We start from the raw sequence: 20,049 nt of genomic DNA on the forward strand, positions 1-20,049 counted from the left end.
TGTATTTCCGGAGTGGGAAAGATCATGAGCAACACCTTAGGATAGTTCTCCAGACTCTGAGGGAAAAGAAGTTATATGCAAAGTTCTCAAAATGTGAGTTTTGGTTGGATTCCATGGAATTCTTAGGCCACGTGGTATCGAGTGAGGGTATTCAGGTGTATCCGAAGAAAGTAGAGGTAGTGCAGAGTTCGCCCAGACCATCCTCAGCTAAAGAGATCGGCGGTTTTCTTGGCTTGGCGGGTTACTACCATCGTTTTGTGGAGGGGTTTTCATCGATTGCAGCCCCTATGACCAGACTAACCCAGAAGGGTGCCCCGTTCCAGTGGACAGAAGTGTGTGAGACGAGCTTTCAGAAGCTCAAGACAGTTTTGACAACAGCCCCAATTTTGATACTGCCTACAGGTTCGGGGTCTTACACTGTCTATTGTGATGCCTCGAGGATTGGCATTGGAGACTCATCCCCAATAGACAGTGAAGACCCCGAACCTATAGGCAGAATCAAAAATGGAGTTGTAGTCAAAGCTGTCTTGAGCTTCTGAAAGCTCACCTCACACACTTCTGTCCACTGGAACGGAGCACCCTTCTGGGTCAGTCTAGTCATAGGGGTTGCAATCGATGAAAACCACTCCACAAAATGACGATAGTAACCCGCCAAGCCAAGAAAACTGTGGATCTCTTTAACTGAGGATGGTCTGGGCCAACTCTTCACTGCCTCTACTTTCTTTGGATCCACCTGAATACCCTCACTCAATACCACGTGGCCTAAGAATGCCACGGAATCCAACCAAAACTCACATTTTGAGAACTTTGCATATAACTTCTTTTCCCTCAGAGTCTGGAGCACTATCCTTAGGTGCTGCTCATAATCTTCCCTACTCCGGGAATACACTAGAATATCATCAATAGAGAAAATGATGAATGAGTCAAAATACGGTCTAATTTCCATGAGACACCAGAATATCATCAATAAAGACAATGACGATAAAGCAGGTATTTCTAAACCTAGCATGCTGCACTTAATCCAAATAAGGCAGTTTGAGCAAGTAAGGCAGTTAAGTCAATTAGACATGTTTTCCTAAGATAACAACATGCTTAAATTGCAAGTAATATAAATAGGAAAGGAAACATACTAGTAATTACTTTATGAAAATCGGATTTCCAACAATTAGCACAAGTACGCACTCGTCACCTCACGTACAAGGCATTTCAATTATCAATAATACCAAATCCTAAGGGGAAGGTCCCCCACATAAAGTTAGGCAAGCCACTTACCTCGAACCAACTCAAAATCAACCAGAAACCACGCTCTTGCCACGAGTAGTCGACTCCAAATGGCCCAAATCTATTCAATTCAATTACATAATGTAAATAACACATCAAGTAACTGATTCTACAATTAAATTCTAAGCTAATAAACAAAATTAGGTAAAATGACCTAACCACCCCTTGGGCCCACATCTCAGAATCGGGAAAATTTTACATTTTCAGAATTCTCACACTCTCACGAGTTCAGTCATACCAAAAGTACCAAAATTGGACCTCAAATGGTCCCTCAAATCATCACTCAAAGGTCTCTAATTAATTAAGCCCTAACCCCCAAATTACCACTGATTTTCCTTAAATTTGCATTCTCATAATGATAAAAATCACCTCAATAACGAGTTTAGGGGCCAAGGACCTTACCCCAATGAATTCCTCTGAAAATCTCCCTTGAAAATGCTCCCCAGGGCTTCTTCCCTTTTGAAAAGAGGTCAAAATAGCTAAAATTTGCGAAAGCAAGAATTTATAGGTTTCTGCCCAACTAATCCACTTCTGCAGTCATGGGACCGCATCTGTGGTCCCGCTTTTGCAGACCAACGGTCGCATCTGCGACAATCACTAGCTCAGCCTGTTTCCGCACCTGCGACTCACCATTTGCAGATTCGGTACCGCTTCTGCAGTAATTCTCCCGCTTCTGTGGCTCCTGCTGTTCCTCCCCCTTTCCGCTTCTACGATGACAATGCCGCTTCTACGGCTACGCACTTGCGGGACCCAACCGCAAATGCGGTTATGACAGAAGACCATCAGCTGAAGCTATTCAAACAACTCCCAATTTTTCCGACAACCTTTCGAAACCATCCCGAGGCCCCTCTTGGAATATGACGTCGCTTCCCATTTTTTTATTCTCTTCCTGATGCTTTCTAGTTACCTTAAAAGTAACATTAGCCCTCTTATTTGGAGTCTTTTTGATGTTTTTGATCTTTTTCTTCTTAGAGCTGGTCCGTCTTTTTATGTTGGTTTCCCCTTCATTACAACATTGTGCCTCTTTGCTATGTTTTTCCAATTCCTCATTCTTGGCGTTGTCGCTAATGAGGTCATTTCTAATCTCTACAACATCCATCGTCTCCCCTTCAAAGGTTTCCTTGTTTTTATTCTTCTTTTTCCCAGCATTGTTGTGTTAAATTTCAACATTGAATGTGGCAGACTCTTGTCTTACATGTTTCATAGAATTAACCTTCTTGTCTCTCTTGCTAGTTCCTCCTTCTTCACAAACAGTGTGCATCTCAGATGGCACCTGTGTATTCTTTCCTTGCCTTTAGACGCTCTCCGTACAATCAAAACGTTAAATAGCCAACGGTAACTAATTGTACCCTTTTTGGGCAGTTTGTAGGGGCCCCTTTTTCTCAACTCCAGCTGATCAAATTTGGTTCCTCTCGCGATCATTATATATAGGGGCATATGGATCAAAATAACATGCAAAGAGATCACTAGGTTTGCCGAAGACGTTGAACGCCAAGTGCAAAGGCTCGCCAAGAATGATTGTGTAGGCAAGTGTGACTGCTTGTCCTAAGGGATTATTCATAAGCCATTACTAGGAGAATATGACCAATTTTATGGTACCCCAATTCATAAGGCAATATGGAGGGATTTTAAGAAGTGCATCTATGTGGAGAAAGATGAAGGATCTTGGTCTTACTTCTATAGTTGAAGATCCCTGGGTTTGACATAGAAAACTTGGTCATGCAAGCATGCACAACATTCAAAAACTTTCAAAACATGACCTTGTTGTTGGTCTTCCACAACTAGATTTTTCAAAAGATCATATCTGTGATGCATGTCAATTAGGAAAACAAACTCGATCCTCTTTTAAAGTCAAAAACATCATTTCTACCTTTAAACCTCTTCAACTACTGCATATGGATTTATTTGGTCCCACTAGAACTGCTAGTATAGGAGGTAAGAAATATGTATTTGTTATTGTAGATGATTTCTCTAGATTTACATGGGTCATATTTCTTAGTCATAAAGAGGATGCCTTCAAGAATTTTGAAGTTTTCTTTAAGAAGGCTCAATGTGAAAAAGGGTTAATACATCTCTACCATGAGGAGTGATCATGGAGGAGAGTTTGAAAGTAGAGCTTTTAAAAATTGCTACAATGATCAAGGAATCTCCCATAATTTCTCTTCACCAAGATCTCCTCAACAGAATGGTGTAGTAGACGTAAAAACAAAACCTTGCAGGATATGGCAAGAACCAAGATTATGGAAAACTCTTTACATCATTTCTAGGCAAAAGCTGTGAGTACAACATGACATATCATTAATATGTGTCTCGTTCATCCTATACTAAAAAAGACCCCCTATGAACTGTGGAATGGTAAGAAACCAAATATCAATTACTTCCACCCTTTCGGATGCAAATGCTTTGTTCATAACAATGGAAAGGATAATATGGGTAAGTTTGATCCAAATAGTGATGAAGGTATATTTCTTGGTTACTCTCCCTCAAGTAGATCTTATAGAGTTTATAATAAGAGAAAATTATGTATTGAAGAATCTATTCATGTTGTTTTTATTGATACTAACCCTCGCCCAAGGAATAAACATATTCCTGAAGATGAGGAAATCTCTTGTGCTCCAAAGTCTGCTATTGTAGGTAAGGATCGTCTAAGTGAGTCAGCTAATCTACAGACTCAACCAGCTGAAGCTCCTCCAGAAGATCTTGACTTATCTCAACTAGATCAGTCGACTATCAAAGAAAAGATCTCTATAGCAAATACTCCAAATGAATGGAAGAACGAACCAGGATATCCTCACAAATTCATGATAGGAGATCCACAGGAAGGAATAACTACAAGGAGATCTCAAAAGAACAAATCTCATGTAGCTCTCATTTCCCAATTTGAGCCCAAGAAGGTTGATGAATCTCTAAAGAATTCTCATTGGATCAATGCTATGAAAGAAGAATTAGATCAGTTTGAGAAAAACAAAGTCTGGCAATTAGTTCCAAATTCTCAAAACTCTTCTGTTGTTGGAACTAAGCGGATTTTCAGAAATAAATTAGATGAATCAGGCCAAGTCGTTCGGAATAAAGCAAGACTGGTGGCTCAAGGTTACTCTCAATAGGAAGGAATCGACTATGATGAGACTTTTGCACCTATGGCAAGACTTGAATCCATCTGAGTTCTACTTGCCTTTGTCGCTCACAAAGGATTCAAACTATTTCAGATAGATGTCAAAATTGCATTCCTAAATGGTTATATATCTGAAGAAGTATACGTGAAGCAACCTCCTGGATTTGCAAATGCCACTTTTCCAAACTATGTATACATGCTGACTAAAGCCTTATACGGTCTCAAACAAACTCCACGAGCATGGTATGAAAGGTTGAATTCTTTTCTTCTAAATCAAGGTTTCAAACGAGGTAATATAGATGAAAATCTTTTCATTAAGCAATCAAACTCTGGTAATCTCATTACTCAAATTTACGTTAATGACATTATCTTTGCTAGCCCTAACACTATTCTTTATGAAGAATTTGCTCTTTCCATGAAAGGTGAATTTGAAATGAGCATGATAGGAGAACTAACCTTCTTTCTTGGACTTCAAATCAAGCAGTCTCCTAAAGGAATTTTCATCAGCCAAACCAAGTATACCAAGGAGATTATCAAAAAGTTTGGGATGGAAAATGCTAAGGCTATCATCACTTCAATGAGTCCAACTACCGTACTAGATGAAGACAACAATGGGAAAATGGTTGATGAAACCATGTATAGAGGAATGATTGGATCTCTACTTTATTTAACTGCTAGTCATCTAGATATTATGCTTAGTGTATGTAAATGTGCCATATTTCAGTCAGCTCCTATGGAATCCTATTTGAATATGGTTAAATGTAAGGCCTCGTGAAAATTTCTACCCAAAACCCGAATGCTCGTAGTGCCAAGTTAGGAATATGTGTTAGAAATTGGCAAAATTCTTTGCGGCGAGCTTGTTTGGACTGATCTATGAATTAAAAAGTTAAGGAATAATGTTTTCAAGAAAAGTGTGTTTCCGCGGTCCATTATGCGGTCGCATAACAGCTATGTGGACCGCATAGTCACTGCAAAGTCATATAGTTTGATGGTTAATATTGAGGTCAACTATGTGAACAATTATGCGATCGCATTATCAATATGTGGGCCGCATAGTCATCGCATAATACCCTTGGAACTTTTGCGAGGGTCAGTTCTGCAGTGCATTATGCGACCGCTGAACAGGTATGTGGACCGCAGTCTTGCCGCATACCCAGAAAGTTTGTTCGGGTTTTTGGGACCATTTTTGCTGTCTATTCTGCATGCCGCATGTCCATTATGCGATCGCATAGTGTGTCGGGGCTCCTATTTTCTAACTATTAAAACCCGACCCCATCCCATTAAAAATACCCCATTAGACCCCTTTTAAGATATTCTACTGCAAAAAAGAGTGAGAGAGGAAGTTCTAGAGAGAGAGGGTAATCTTCAACAATTTTCCACTCAATACTTGCCTAAGCCCTTGAAGATTATCAAGAAAGGTTGCTAGGCCTTCACCACAAGAGGTAAGAACTTGAGCCCTAACCTTTGGGTTCAAAATTCTAACTAAAACGAGTAAATAGCAAGTGGGTTCATGGGTATAAAAATGGATTTTCTTGCATGCATGAGTGATAATGGGGTATGGGAAGATTGTGAGTTAAAAGGATAGCAATTGGGGTGTAAGGGAATGAAAATCTCTCACAAAAGGGTCCTAAAATCACAATGCACACTCAGTGCTTGATAATATGCTTAAATGAGCTAGAATCTTAATCATGTCTCTAATTCTTGGTTCAAATTGTAATTTTCATAAAATAGATTGAAGTTGCTAAGAGTCCCGGAATATTGTAAGAATTTAAGGAAAGCTCTATTGAGGTATGTATGGCTAAAACCCCCTCTTATTAGAAATTGAGATCCATTGGTGTTTACGCAAATGTGGTAAGACTAGAATTTGTTGATGTATTGATTTTTATTTCACATGAATTGGTTTGCAATTATATATATATATATATATATATATATATATATATATATATATATATATATATATATATATATATATATGAAGGGTGTGCCTCATGTGTGCAATGTACTATTCCTGATATTTAGAGATGTGCGAAGAATATGAACCATATGTTGAAATGCCTAGGCTACAAGCGAAGATTAAAACTGAGATTGTCATGCCAACTATGTGAAGTCTTACCTATGCTTACAACTTGAATTGCTTTTGTATGTGCTTATGATCCCAAATTGCAAGGTTAATATTGAAAATGGAAATGATGTGATAATTGTGGCCCTAAGTGCCTATAAATTGATATATGTGAAATAAAGATTAAAACGAGATGATTAATGAGAAAGGAACACCGCCTCGGTAAGGCGGTCTCGCCGATCGGGCTGTGATCAGATGCCATGCCGCACACATGGTAGTATTGTATAGATATTGAATTCTGGAAAAGGAGAATGAGTTTGTGATTTGAGGTACATGTCTCAATTGAGGCAACCTTGCCAATCGGGTCGTGATCGGACTCCGCTCAAGAAAGCGGTGGTATTATGATTGATGATGAACAGTATGAAATTCCCTAAACTAAACCTATAGAAATTATGTGCAAGTTATATGATTCTTTTATTCGATGATGTGATGTTCGGTTAGAGATTTCGATTGTCTCTTGTGATTTCCTTGTTCTTGTATGATTGTTCTTTCTAATGAGATGGTGTTTAGTTATACATACTAGCACTATTTCATAGTACTAGTCGCTTTTGCCGGGGGTGCTACATTTTTGAATGAATGTAGGTGGCTCTATAGCGGATAGTGCCGATCGCGCGTAGCGGAATATCCTCCTCTCAAAGTCTTGGTGAGCCCCTTTTTCCTTCAAGGGGTTATGTTGTACATTTTTTGTTGTAGACTTCCACTTTTGAGGTGTAGTCGGGGCCTTGTTGTCGGCATTGTCATCATTATCTTTTGCATCCTTAGAGGCTCCGTAGACGTTTGTGTGGGTTATGTACGGGTGTTGGATGGGTCTATGAACTATGTTGTAATTCTAAACTCTTGTTTCTCTAAATTGTAATTGTATGTTGTCTAATTAAACGAAAGCATGGTTTCCTTAATCATATTGAGTTGGGTAGAAAGTGTTCGATAAGGCTTGCTCAGTTGGGTTCACTCGATTGAGCGCCGGTCGCGCTTCTTGAGGTTGGGGCGTGACATTAAATGCATAATGAAATATTTAATTGGTACTACTGAGTAGGACTATGGCATGATCATACTAACAATTTCTCCTTGAAAGGCTTTTCAGATGCTGATTTTGCAGGAGACAAGATTAATAGGAAAAGTACAAGTGGGACATGTCAATTGCAGGGAAATGCCTTAGTATCTTGGCATAGCAAGAAACAAAATTGTGTTTCTCTATCAACGACTGAGGAAGAATACCTAGCTGTTGGAAGCTGTTGTACACAAGTTTTATGGATTATGCATCAACTCCTTGATTATGATTTATCTCGTACTTTCACTCCTATTTTTTACAACAACACTAGTTATATCTGCTTATCTAAAAAATTTGTGCATCATTCTAGAGCAAAGCATATAGAAATTATACATCATTTTATTCGTGATCATGTTGCAAAAGGTGATATTACATTAGAGTTTATTAGTATTGATTCTTAACTTGCTGATATTTGTACTAAACCTCTTTTGGAAGAAAGATTTTGCATCCTTCGAAAAAAAGATTGGCATTGTGCCAAATTTGTAAACCAAATATTTTTTTAAGTGGTTAAATTATTTTACACATTTTCAGTATATTTTGTTCCCTAAATTATCCGGTACTAATTACTTTTACTCTGGAGGTGTAATTATTACTTGTACCGCCTAGCAGTCATTCAGAACCATCACCTCCGTCTATACTTGACCCTTCTAGTAACCAAGAAGCCCCTTCGCTCCCCTCAAATCTCTTGTTAAAACATTCCCATCTCCAAATACTCCTCTCATTCCCTACCAAACTACTGATTTCTCTATGGCCAAAAGAAACCCTTCCTCTGCAACCAGACGAAGCCGTAGGTTTCAAAAAACCCTCAATACAGAAGAGCCTGTGGAAGTAGAATCATCCATTGACTCAGACTTTCTCAAAGCACACATCGATATCAGTGCCTCGTCTAAAAATCACCTTATCTGCCAGTAAAAGGCCGGAAAGAGACCCATGGAGTAAACCCCCAAAAAGGCTGCATGCAAGAAGAGCAAGGTAGAATGCTTGGAATTTTGTCCAGAAGACATGATGATCTTCTATGGCCCCCAGTGAAAAGGCAAGGTTTGAGTCCTATAAGTGAATATCCATGGATTATGGACGATATTTAAGTCTATCTCTTATGCAAAGTCTTCATTATGATGTGACTGTAATTTTCGATTTTCAGCACTTTCCTCATTGTTTGACACTCTTGGAAATTTTGTGCATGAAGAACCTGTGAGAATGTTTTATGCAAATCTGTTTGTGGTTGATAATGATCACTTAGAATCTATGGTTTTGGGAACTAGAATTGTGTTGGACTCCTACCAATTTGAAAATATTTTTTCCGCCAAATTTAGTGGGTATAATGTGCTTATCCAAAATTCTTGGCCCAAAGACTTTGAAGTTCTCTTGAAGAAGCAAACATTTTCCTGTCTGATAACCTCCCTAACATTGGCCCCAAAAATCTAAATTTTACACACCGTGTTTTGGCCCACATGATTGCCACCACTCTCATTCCGAAGTCTGGGTCCCTAAGTTCTTTATCCACTAGAGATATCTTTGTCTTCTACTGTCTGGTCAACAACAAGCGTCTTGATTGGTTTGTGTAGATTCGTCAGTATATGCTTGAGAGTATTAGGGATATTTCCTCTTCTGGTGCTTGTCTGCCCTATGGTATTGTTATCTCTCATATCCTAGAAGTTATGAAGGTAGACTTTGCACCTTTCACACCCAAGCACATCTCAAGTACTTATGATAAGACTGCATTTTCTATGATGGGATACTCTTTGGGTGAAAGTGGATGGGTTAAGCAAGCCAAGGTTGAAAGTGCTCTAGCTCCAGTTGATGTCCAAGCTAATCAACCAGTATCTCAGTCGACTACCTCTCAGAACCTTTAACAAATTTAACACTGCCTTGATGGAGTCAAGTTGCTGCTTCTAGAGATGAAAGAACAGGTAGACAAGATCAGAGATATCATTAAGGAGACAGGTTCAGACATGGCCAAACTTCAAATAGACGTAGGAGCTACAAGGAGACATGGAACCAGGGCCTTCAATTCCATGATTGAGAAGATGGACAATCTCGGCAGAGATGTTGAAAGCTCCTATGACTCCTTCTGCACCAAAGTGATCAACACCCTCAAATACTTTCTGGGATGAAATTAATTATCTCTGGTTCTGCTGTTGTGACAAACAATCTTCTATTTCTTTTTTGCTGTATTTGTTTTTGTGTTTGTTTTTGTTACTCCTTCCTTTTTGGTTGATGTCAAAGGGGGAGAAAACGTGTGAGTAAACACTCAGGGGGAGATATGGGCACAACATTCATAATGGAACAACAACTCATGAGAAGCAACAACTCAGGGGGAGCAATCCCTAAAAAGGGAAGTTTCTCAAATTACGTTGTTTACTCCTTCTTGATTGTCATTATCAAAAAGGGGGAGATTGATAAGTTCAAGGTTAAGTTTTAATGATGACAATAATTCCTTAAGATATATGTGTAGGACAAACAAAAAGGAAATATGACAATATGCTTAGCAAGATTCGAATTTGATAATAAGGAAATCCTGAACATGTTGTTACTACAATCAAGGGAAGCAAGATTGATAATGGACTAGAAATGGCAAGTAAGTAAAGAATGAAGATGCTGCTACTACAATTAAGGGAAGTAAGATTGAATTACCCTCAATCACAAAATCTTAGACTCCAATCATGGATTCTCCAAATCTTAGTAATCCCTCATTCATGGTATATTCAACTCCTAAATTCATGCTATGACAAGGAATGTCACAATCGAATTTGCGCTCTTCAAAGAGCAAGATTCAAAGAGGCACCCCTTGGGTCAAATCCCTCTATCAAAGATCTTGTGCCTCTAACTTCGCTGAAGATTCAACGGCTCTTTTATCTCCTATAAGAAGATTTATTGTTCAAGAAGAAGACCATACAACTACACAAACTATATTCCAAATCTATCTACTTCTTAGTTTAAACACTGTAATTCTTGGTTGTCAATGCCTCAAAAGATAGAGAGATCTAGAGTACAAAAGAAAGTTGTGTCCACAGATGAGAACTCAAGTGTTGATATTGTACGTTGGTGGTGAACGCGAAAAACCATCAATATTGTAACTTTGTTCAAAGATCTTAATGGATACCTTGTGACCAAAGGAAACTGGATGTAAGTATCACAACGGTACCGAACCAGTATAAATCACTGCATGCTTTATTATTTCTCTTTGCTTATTTCTTCTTTCTGGTCTGTGATTAGTCAACTAATACTTGTATTAGTTAACCAAATTTTAATTAGTCAACAATTCAACCCCCTCTTATTCTTTCAAGCCTCACCGAAATCGCTTCTGAGTGGTATACGAGTCAAGAAATTACCCATTGGCACATGTGGGACGATATGGCCTGAGATATTGTCTGCCAGTTCCAGTATAATGTGGACATCGCTCTTGATACAAATGCTTTGTCCAATTTGAAAAAGAAAATTGCGGAAAGCTTCAGCGAATATTCTGTCAAATGGCGTGAGTAAGCTGCCAGGGTAAAGCCTCCAATGGATGAAATTGAAATGGTCACGGTTTTTCTATAGGCCCAAGAGGCGGACTATTCCAAAATATGATGTCCGCCATGGGCAAGTCATTCTCTGAGGCTATTAAAATTGGGGAAATCGTTGAAAATGGTTTAAAAACAGGTCGAATCTTGAGTCATGCTGCTTTTAAGGCCACATCACGCGCTGCACAAAACGGTTCGGAGGGTTTGATGAACAGAAATGGGAGTGAAGAGGTAGCCATGATGGCTTCAAGCTCGAAGGGGGCCCCGCAGGTCATTCATCAAATTATATGTGCCTCCTATGGTCCCACCACACTATTATCCCCTTGAAGATGGTTCTTATGCCATTGCACCATATCCTTATACGGTGATGAACGCGCAACCTTACACGCGGCCACAACATCATACACAAAATCGAGCTACACCTCCCAGAAATGACCATTCTTACAAAGCTCCATATAATCCCCAACCAAATGTTCTCCAGTACAATCCTCGCCCAAGAGAGACTTTTAGAAAGAATCAGTTCACCCCTATTGGTGAATCGTATTCAAGCTTATTCCAAAAGCTAATCAGGCTAGATCTATTGCAGTCAGTGGACCTGAACTGGCCAAACCCCGAGTCCCCCTCGGACCGAGCTGATGCTATATATGAATACCACTCTAGAGTAGTGGGATACAGTACAGAGGACTATTGGACCCTCAAGAGGGCAGTTGAAGACTTGATTGAAGCTGAAAGAATTGTTCTTCGGGATGAAGAGGCTCGTGATATAACGAACAACCCATTGCCTGCTCATAACACCGGGCCAATAGACGGAATGATTTGTGAAGATGAGGAATTTGATCTGGCACTGAAGGCCATTGCAGCCATTACCGAGACAGAAGAAAATTCAAAAAACGGTCACCAAGCTTGAAAGTTTCCCATCAGACGGGAGACTCGGTAGCTAGTCTTGCTATGTTTTCTGTGTTCGGATTATTTTAAGGTGTGATCCGGATGTTTTACTTTATTATCTTACTTTTTGATGTAAACCCTTCAATTTTTAAAATTCAAAAAAAATCAAATGAAATTAATATTTCATTGTCGAGGAATGTCTCATTTCTTAATCTTGTCACTTATCTTATTTCTCTTTTCAGTTCTGTTAAATGCATATTTCAATAACATGACATGCTTGCGAACTTTATGCCCAAATCCTAAAATACTGTTTGACTCGAAATAATGAGTCAAGAATCAGATTGCAATGAAAATAGGTTTAAGGAAATAAAACAAACAATCGGAACAACTAAAGTAAAATTGGCTTCAGATTGGAAAGGCCCATACGTTGCAACAAGAGTACTGCCAAAAGAGAACGTTGTACTTGGGATACATTGAAGGAAATATCCCTGAAACAACTGTTAACGCAGGTGCAGTCAAAAGTTACTATGTTGGATCCTCTATATAACATTAATGTTCTCTTATTAGGATGAAGAAGGCTTTCATTTTCGCTACCTAAATACCATTAACCCTTTTGTAAACCCTTTGAGCCGGCTCCCTTTCTTTGATTACCCTCTTTGGAATCTGAAAGTGTTATGAAAAAAAATTGAAAAATGAAATTAAAAATAAAAAATAAAAAAAAGAGAAGAAAAAGAAATATAAAAAAGGAAGAAAACACAGAGAAAATAAAATGAAAAACAAAAGAGATGAAAAAAAAGAAAGGGAAAACAAACCAAAATAAAATAATAAAATAAAATCAAAAACAAAATTTCTTGAACTACGTCCGACTTGATTCCTAAAGGATACGTAGGCAGCCTCTCTCTTGGGTTCAGTCACACCAAAATAAATATTCGAATTCCCCCAAAAGTTAAAACTTGGGCAGAAGTTATAATGATTTGGCGATGGTTTCGCCCGAAGGGTTCCAAAGTTGTATTCTATCCAAATGCTTTTCACCCCAAAATCATGTTCAAGTCCTTCCGATCAATCGACAAAGATGTTCAGATTGGAGGATACAACTACTTGGATCTGATGCAACCAAAATGAGAGAAATGAAATGAGAGAGTCTTGTTGGTGAAAACCCTTACGGGCACCATAAGGCAATGGTAAGCATATAAATTGAAAATGGGAGAGTCTTGTTAGTGAAAACTCGCAAAGAGCACTATAAGTCGATATTAAGAAGTGAAATGCGACAGGCAAGCTAGTGAAAACCCGCAAATGGCACCACTGATCCAAAAGAAGATCCTCACAGCCATCGGCATCGACAGAGTCCTGGCAAGCTTTCTCGATTTTGAGGAAAAAGTTGTGATGAATTTCTGAGAGTCGGACGGTTGACATAGATCAGGCATCCAGTCCAAAGTCATGTCATGTTCATAGAAGTCTGCATGTACTCCAGATAAGTCCCTCTTTCCTTTTCCCGAAAGGGATGCTTCTTGTCTAAATTCATTGTCCATTCCATTGTTTGATTTTCTTTGAATCCCTTTCGGTATAACTCTATTCTGAAACTAAAGCAAAGAAAGGATGGTAAGATTGATTTGCAGGGCTTTCGTTTGACACGAGCTAATGTGCAAAAAGGCACCCAACCTCGTCAGGGGTATCAAGTCGACCTCGACTGGCCATGGCAGTCGATGCTTCGAAATCAAAACTCTTGGAAGGAGAAAATCACCTTAAAGTTCATATAAAGGCAAATGAAGTTGAAAATGTTGAGTCCCACGTGTCTAACCGTCTCGACAAAGATTTAAAAAGCCAAGGTACCCCAAATGCTCTGAAACTAAAGTTGGAAGAAAGAAGCTATAAATGAAAGGCCTACGAAGGCGAAATAAAGTTGGAAAAGTTAAGTCCCATGTGACTAGCCGTTGCAGCAAAGTTTGAGGAGCCAAAAAGTTCCCCAATGCTCCAAAGTTAAAAATATAAAATAAACAAGTCAGAAGCGAAAGGCCTACAAAGGGAAAATAAAGTGAAAAAGGTTATGTCCTACGTGACCAACCATCGTGGTAAAGTTTGGAAAGGCAAAGTTTCTCCAGGGCCAGAAATGAAATCGGTTTTCAAGAAACAACTACTTGTAGTTGAAAGTATCATTAGAGAAGCCAAACAAGATCGAGTGGGTGAAACAAATCAAGGCCACAAAACCAACCACTGTTTCAAACTAACAATTATTCTTTGTTTGAAAATAGAAAACAAGTGCAATCCAAAGCATCCTTGGAAGAAGTAGGTGCAACCAAAAAGAAACTACGCAAGGGCTAGAAACAGCTTTGCAGCAAGTACCCCAAAAAAGGGAAGTCTCCTCCAAAAATTCTTTCCCGCATTTACTCCTTTTCTAAAAACAAAAAAGAAAAAAATGATGATGAAAATGATAAAAAAAAAAAGAAGAAGAAAATTTAAAATCATGGTAGTATGGGGTCTCCAATCCCTAGTCGCTTTTCCAACATAGAGTCTCCATTCCCTAGTTGATGCCAACATAGGGTCTCCACTTCCTAGTTAATGCCAACATAACTTAATGCCAACATAGGGTCACCACTCCCTAGTTGATGCCAACATAGGGTCTTTACTCCCTAGTTGATGCCAACATAGGGGAATCACTCCCTAGTTGATGCCAACATAGGGTCTCCATTCCCTAATTGATGCCAGCATAACCTGATGCCATTATAACCTGATGCCAACATAGGGTCCCCACTCCCTAGTTGATGCCAACATAGGGTCTCCACTCCCTAGTTGGTACCAGCATAACTTAATGACAACATAGGTCACAACTCCCTAGTTGATGCCAACATAGGGTCTCCACTCCCTAGTTGATGCCAACATAACCTGATGCCAACATAGGGTCTCCACTCCCTAGTTGATGCCAGCATAATCTCATGCCAACATAGGGTCACCACTCCTTAGTTGATGCCAACACAAGGTCTTCACTCCCTAGTTGATGCCAACAGAGAGTTTGGGGAGTTTGGCTTATTTACCAGAGTCGCCGAGCAGAGAGTTTGGGGAGTTTGGCTTATTTACCAGCATCGGAGAGGCCTATGGCGATGGATGTTCAAGCGTTAGCCAGCCAGTTTGTGAGATTGGACCTTTCGGAGCCTAGTCGGGTTCTAGCTTGCGTGGTTTCTCGGTGTTCCTTATTTGATTGTATCAGGGAGCATCAGTATGATGACCCTCATTTGCTTGTCCTCAAGGACAAGGTTCAGCATGGTGATGCCAGAGATGTGACTATTGGTAATGACGGGGTATTGAGGATGCAAGGTCGGATTTGTGTACCCAATATTGATAGGCTTGGGGAGTTTATTCTAGAAGAGGCCCATAGTTCGGGGTATTCCATTCATCTGTGTGCCGCGAAGATGTATTAGGATTTGAGATAACACTATTGGTGGAGGCGGATGAAGGAAGATATAGTTGGATTTGAAGCTTGGTGCCTCAACTGTCAGCAGGTGAAATATGAGCACTAGAGACCGGGTGGGTTGCTTCAGCAGATAGAGATTCCGAAGTGGAAGTGGGAGCGGATCACCATGGACTTTGTAGTTGCGTTCCCACAGACTTTGAGAAAGTTCGATGCTATTTGGGTGATTATGGATCGACTGACCAAGTCCGAGCATTTTATTCCTGTGTGTACTACCTATTCTTCGGAGCGTCTGGCAGAGATTTATATTCGGGTGATTGTTCGTCTGCATGGTATTCTGGTTTCTATCATTTTAGATAGAGGTACTCGGTTCACATCACGGTTCTGGACGGTCGTTCAACATGAGTTGGGTACTCGGGTGGAGTTAAGTACAACATTTCACCCTCAAAAGATGGACAGTCCAAGTGCACTATTCAAATTCTTGAGGATATGCTCCGTCTGTGTGATTGATCTTGGAGGGTCTTGGGATCAGTTCTTGCCATTGGCGGAGTTTGCCTACAACAAAAGCTATCAGTTCAGATGGCACCGTGTGAGGCTTTATATGGTCGGCGGTGTAGATCCCCGGTGGGTTGGTTTGAGCCAGGTGAGGCCAGATTATTGGGCACAGACTTGGTTCAGGATGCTTTGGAGAAGGTTAAGGTGATTCAGGACAGGCTCCGTACAGCCCAGTCCAGACAGAAGAGTTACGTGGACCGGAAGGTTCGTGATGTTTCCTATATGGTTAGAGAGCGAGTTTTGCTTCGGGTTTCACCTATGAAGGGTGTTATGAGATTTGGGAAGAATGGAAAGTTAAGTCCAAGGATTATTGGCCCTTTTGAGATATTGAGGCGTGTTGGGGAGGTTGCTTATGAGCTTGCCTTACCTCCTAGCCTGGCAAGAGTTCATCTGGTTTTTCATGTTTTGATGCTCTGGAGATATCACGGTGATCCATCACACGTGTTGGATTTTAGTTTAGTCCAGCTGGACAAGGATCTATCCTATATTGAGGAGCCAGTAGCAATATTGGGTAGGCAGGTTAGAAAGCTGAGGTCGAAGAACATTGCATCTGTGAAGGTTCAATAGTAGGGTTAGCCGGTTGAGAAGGCGACCTGAGACCGAGCAAGATATGTGCAGCTGTTACCCTCGTCTTTTCACTACTTCAGGTATGTCTCTATGCTTGTTCGAGGATAAACGAATGTTTATGTGTAGGAGGATGTAACGACTCGGCCAGTCGTTTTAAGAATTTACGCCCTGATCCCCAATTAATTGCTTTCCCCGTGTTTATTTCTGCTATTTTTATTTGTCGGGATGTTCGGTTTTGAGCTTCGGAGAGTTTTGGGACACTTAGTCCCTAAATGAGAGCTTATGTTTTGGAAATTCGACCGTAGTCGGAATAGTGTGAAGACGGCATCGGAATGGAATTCTAATGGTTCAGTTAGCTCCATTGGGTGATTTCGGGCTTAGGGGCATGTTCAGATTGTGTTTTGGAGGTCTGTAGCTAATTTAGGCTTGCAATGCCGAAAGTCAAATTTTGAAGTTTCCGGTTCGATAGTGAGATTTTGATCTGAGGGTCGGAATGGAATTCCGGAAGTTGGAGTAGCTCCGTAGTGTTAAATATGACGTGTGTGCAACATTTCAGGTCATTCGGATGAGGTTTGATAGACATTTTGATCGAAAGTGTATTTTTAGAGTTTTGGAGTTCTTAGGCTTGAATCCGCGGTTGATTCGTCGTTTCGATGTTGTTTTAGGAGTTTTAAGGATTGGTATAAGTTTGTACGGTATTATTAGACTTGTTTGTGTTTTTGGTTGAGGAACCAAGAATTATAATGTTTGAACTAAGAAGTAGACAAATTTGGAATACAGTTTGTGTAGTTGCGTGGTCTTTTTCTTGAACAGTCAATCTTCTTATAGGAGAGAAAAGAGCCACTGAATCTTCAGCAAAATTAGAGGCACAAGATCTTTGATAGAGGGATTTGACCCAAGGGGTGCATCTTCGAATCTTGCTCTTTGAAGAGCCAAGATTCGATTGTGACATTCCTTGTCACAGCTTGAATTTAGTAGTTGAATATACCATGAACGAGGGATTACTGAGACTTGGAGAATCCATGATTGCAGTCTAAGGTTCCGTGATTGAGGGCAATTCAATCTTGTTTCCTTTAATTGTAGTAGCAACATCTTCCTTCTCTCCTTACTTGCCATTTCTAGGCCAGTATCAATCTTGCTTCCCTTGATTGTAGTAACAGCATGTTCAGGCTTTCCTTATTTTCAAATTCGAAGCTTGCTGAGCATATTGTCATATTTCCTTTTTGTTTGTCCTGCACATATAGCATAAGGAATTATTGTCATCATTAAAACTTAACCTTGAACCTATTAAGGCTTTCCCCAAAATAGGCCATTAGCATCTCCTCTTTTCCACCAGCACCCCTCAGCTGGTTACAGTATCGTTCCTGATGAGCGACCGAGTCTCCGTGCCCATCATACTTTTCACATTTTGGCATATTGAAACCAGCTAGCAAGTGTACATGGGGAAACATACAGAGGTTAGAGTATGAGACACTCTTTTGGCCACTCAGACCTTGCATGTTTTTCAGGCTTTATTCCAGGCTCTTTATCTTCCGAGCCATTTCCTCTTGCTCGGGATTTTTAACAACTTTTACTTGCTCTACTAAGAGATAATATTATGGAGGTTGAGTGAAGGAGTACGGGGTCACATATGTTATTTCTGGTTGAAGCTGTGGACCTTGAAAGGTGAATATTGGAGGCAGTGCCCTTGAAGCCGGCGCTTGGGGGCGAACCACAGAAGGCATTCTGGGACCGTTATATAGAATTAGAGGAACCTACATGGGATGAACGGGTTAGGCACAGGGGTCTTGGTAGTCTCTCCTGACCTGGGGGCCAACTCAGGGATCCTATGGATTGCACTTGGTGGTTCCCTACCATTATACCAAGCGTCCCACATTTCCAATATGCGGAGAAGCAACCTCATATTCTCTTCAGCAGCTGCTGATTCTAGTTGTGGAATAGCCGGTGTTGGGCTATTCTCCGGATTGATAATTGGTAAATGACTTTCGGAGACCACAGGAACCTTTCCTTTGGATCTTGGAAGTAAGGATGGGAAGCTAGATTACCAACAAAACCAGCTACCTGATAAGAACATGGCTAATTTGCACACCCAACAACCTTGTTAGTTTGAGACGCTTAACAGATAGGAAATCACACGTTGGGATGCAATGCACCTAACCAGTTAAACGCTTCTACTACTGTTTGAACGGTTGCATGTTTCATCCCGGCCTTAACTAACCATTTTTCACTTCATGCCTCTTTTCTTTCATTTCTGCCACTCTTTAATCACTCTTGATTTTTTTCTCATTTTGTTTCTGTCGCTCTTTTATTTTTGGCATTCTTTTTTTTTTGTTTTTGTCACTCTTTTACTTTCTGTCACTCTTTTATTTTTGTCCCTCTTCTTCTTTCTTTTTCACTCGATTTTTTTTCTTTCTTTTTTTCTTTCTTTTTTTCAGTTTATTTTTCGCTCATTTAATTTTATGGCTATGATCGAATCTGACAGGAATTGCCTACGAATCATGAAGCCGCATGAATCAGATCTTGCGTAGTTCGAGAAGATCGAAAATAGAGTAAATAAGCTAACTCTTTTTTTTTTTGTTTACTTTTTATAAAACTCAGACCATGAAAGCTTTAAGAAAAAGAAAAATATTTTTTTGAATTTTTTGTTTTTTTTAAATTTTCGAAAAAATGCTTTAAAAGAAGAGAGGAAATATTTTTTGGATTTTTAATTTTGATTTTTGTTTGAAATGTTTGAAAGAAAGACTTCTAAAGAAGAAAGAAATTATTTTTGGATTTTGATTTGATTTATTAATTTTTTTTTTAATTTTTGGGAAATAGACTTCTAAAAAAAGATAGAAAAATTCCAAATTTTGAGTTTTCTTTTTAATTTCCAAAAGCGAACTTGTGAAGAAAAGCAAAAATATTTTTGTACTTCAACTTTTTAAATTTAATGACATTTGCGAAAGAAGACTTCTAAAGAGTAACATATTTTTTTTTTTTGTTTCTGATTTGTTTTTTTTTTTGAATTTTTGGGAAAAATATTTCAAAATGAAGGAAACATATTTTGAATTTTGATTTTTGAATGATTATTTTTAACATACAAATGACTTTGGAAAGAGGGAAAATATTTTTTGGGATTAAAATCCTTTTCTTTTTTTTTCTTTCTTCTTTCTAAGGAAAGATTTCTAAAGAAGAAATTAAAGAAAAATATTTGGCTTTTTGAAAATTGGGGTCGGAACCGATGAGGTTTGCCTGCGTATCTCACAGCTGGTGAGTATTAGACCCGTATAGTTCGGTCAGTTTTGACAAAACCGGGAAAACATGATATTTGACTTATTTTGAAATGACTCTTTTTGGTTTTCAATTTTCATCAATTTTCTCTTTTTTTATTTGAAAAATTTTGGCAGAGTTTCGGGATATTTTCAAATACCGAAATTTTCAGAACGAGGCTTAATTTATCTCCTACCTCACTCTTGGTTTTACTTTTGACTTTCTTTTCCTAGCTGATCAACATGCAAGCCGAAGCAAATAAATGTACAAATAGCACGTAAGATGCATCAGGATGGTCTTTTATTTCGGGTACACCTGTCCTAG

This window comes from Nicotiana sylvestris, chromosome 10, assembly GCF_000393655.2.
Source record: "Nicotiana sylvestris chromosome 10, ASM39365v2, whole genome shotgun sequence".
Classification (NCBI taxonomy): Eukaryota; Viridiplantae; Streptophyta; class Magnoliopsida; order Solanales; family Solanaceae; genus Nicotiana; species Nicotiana sylvestris.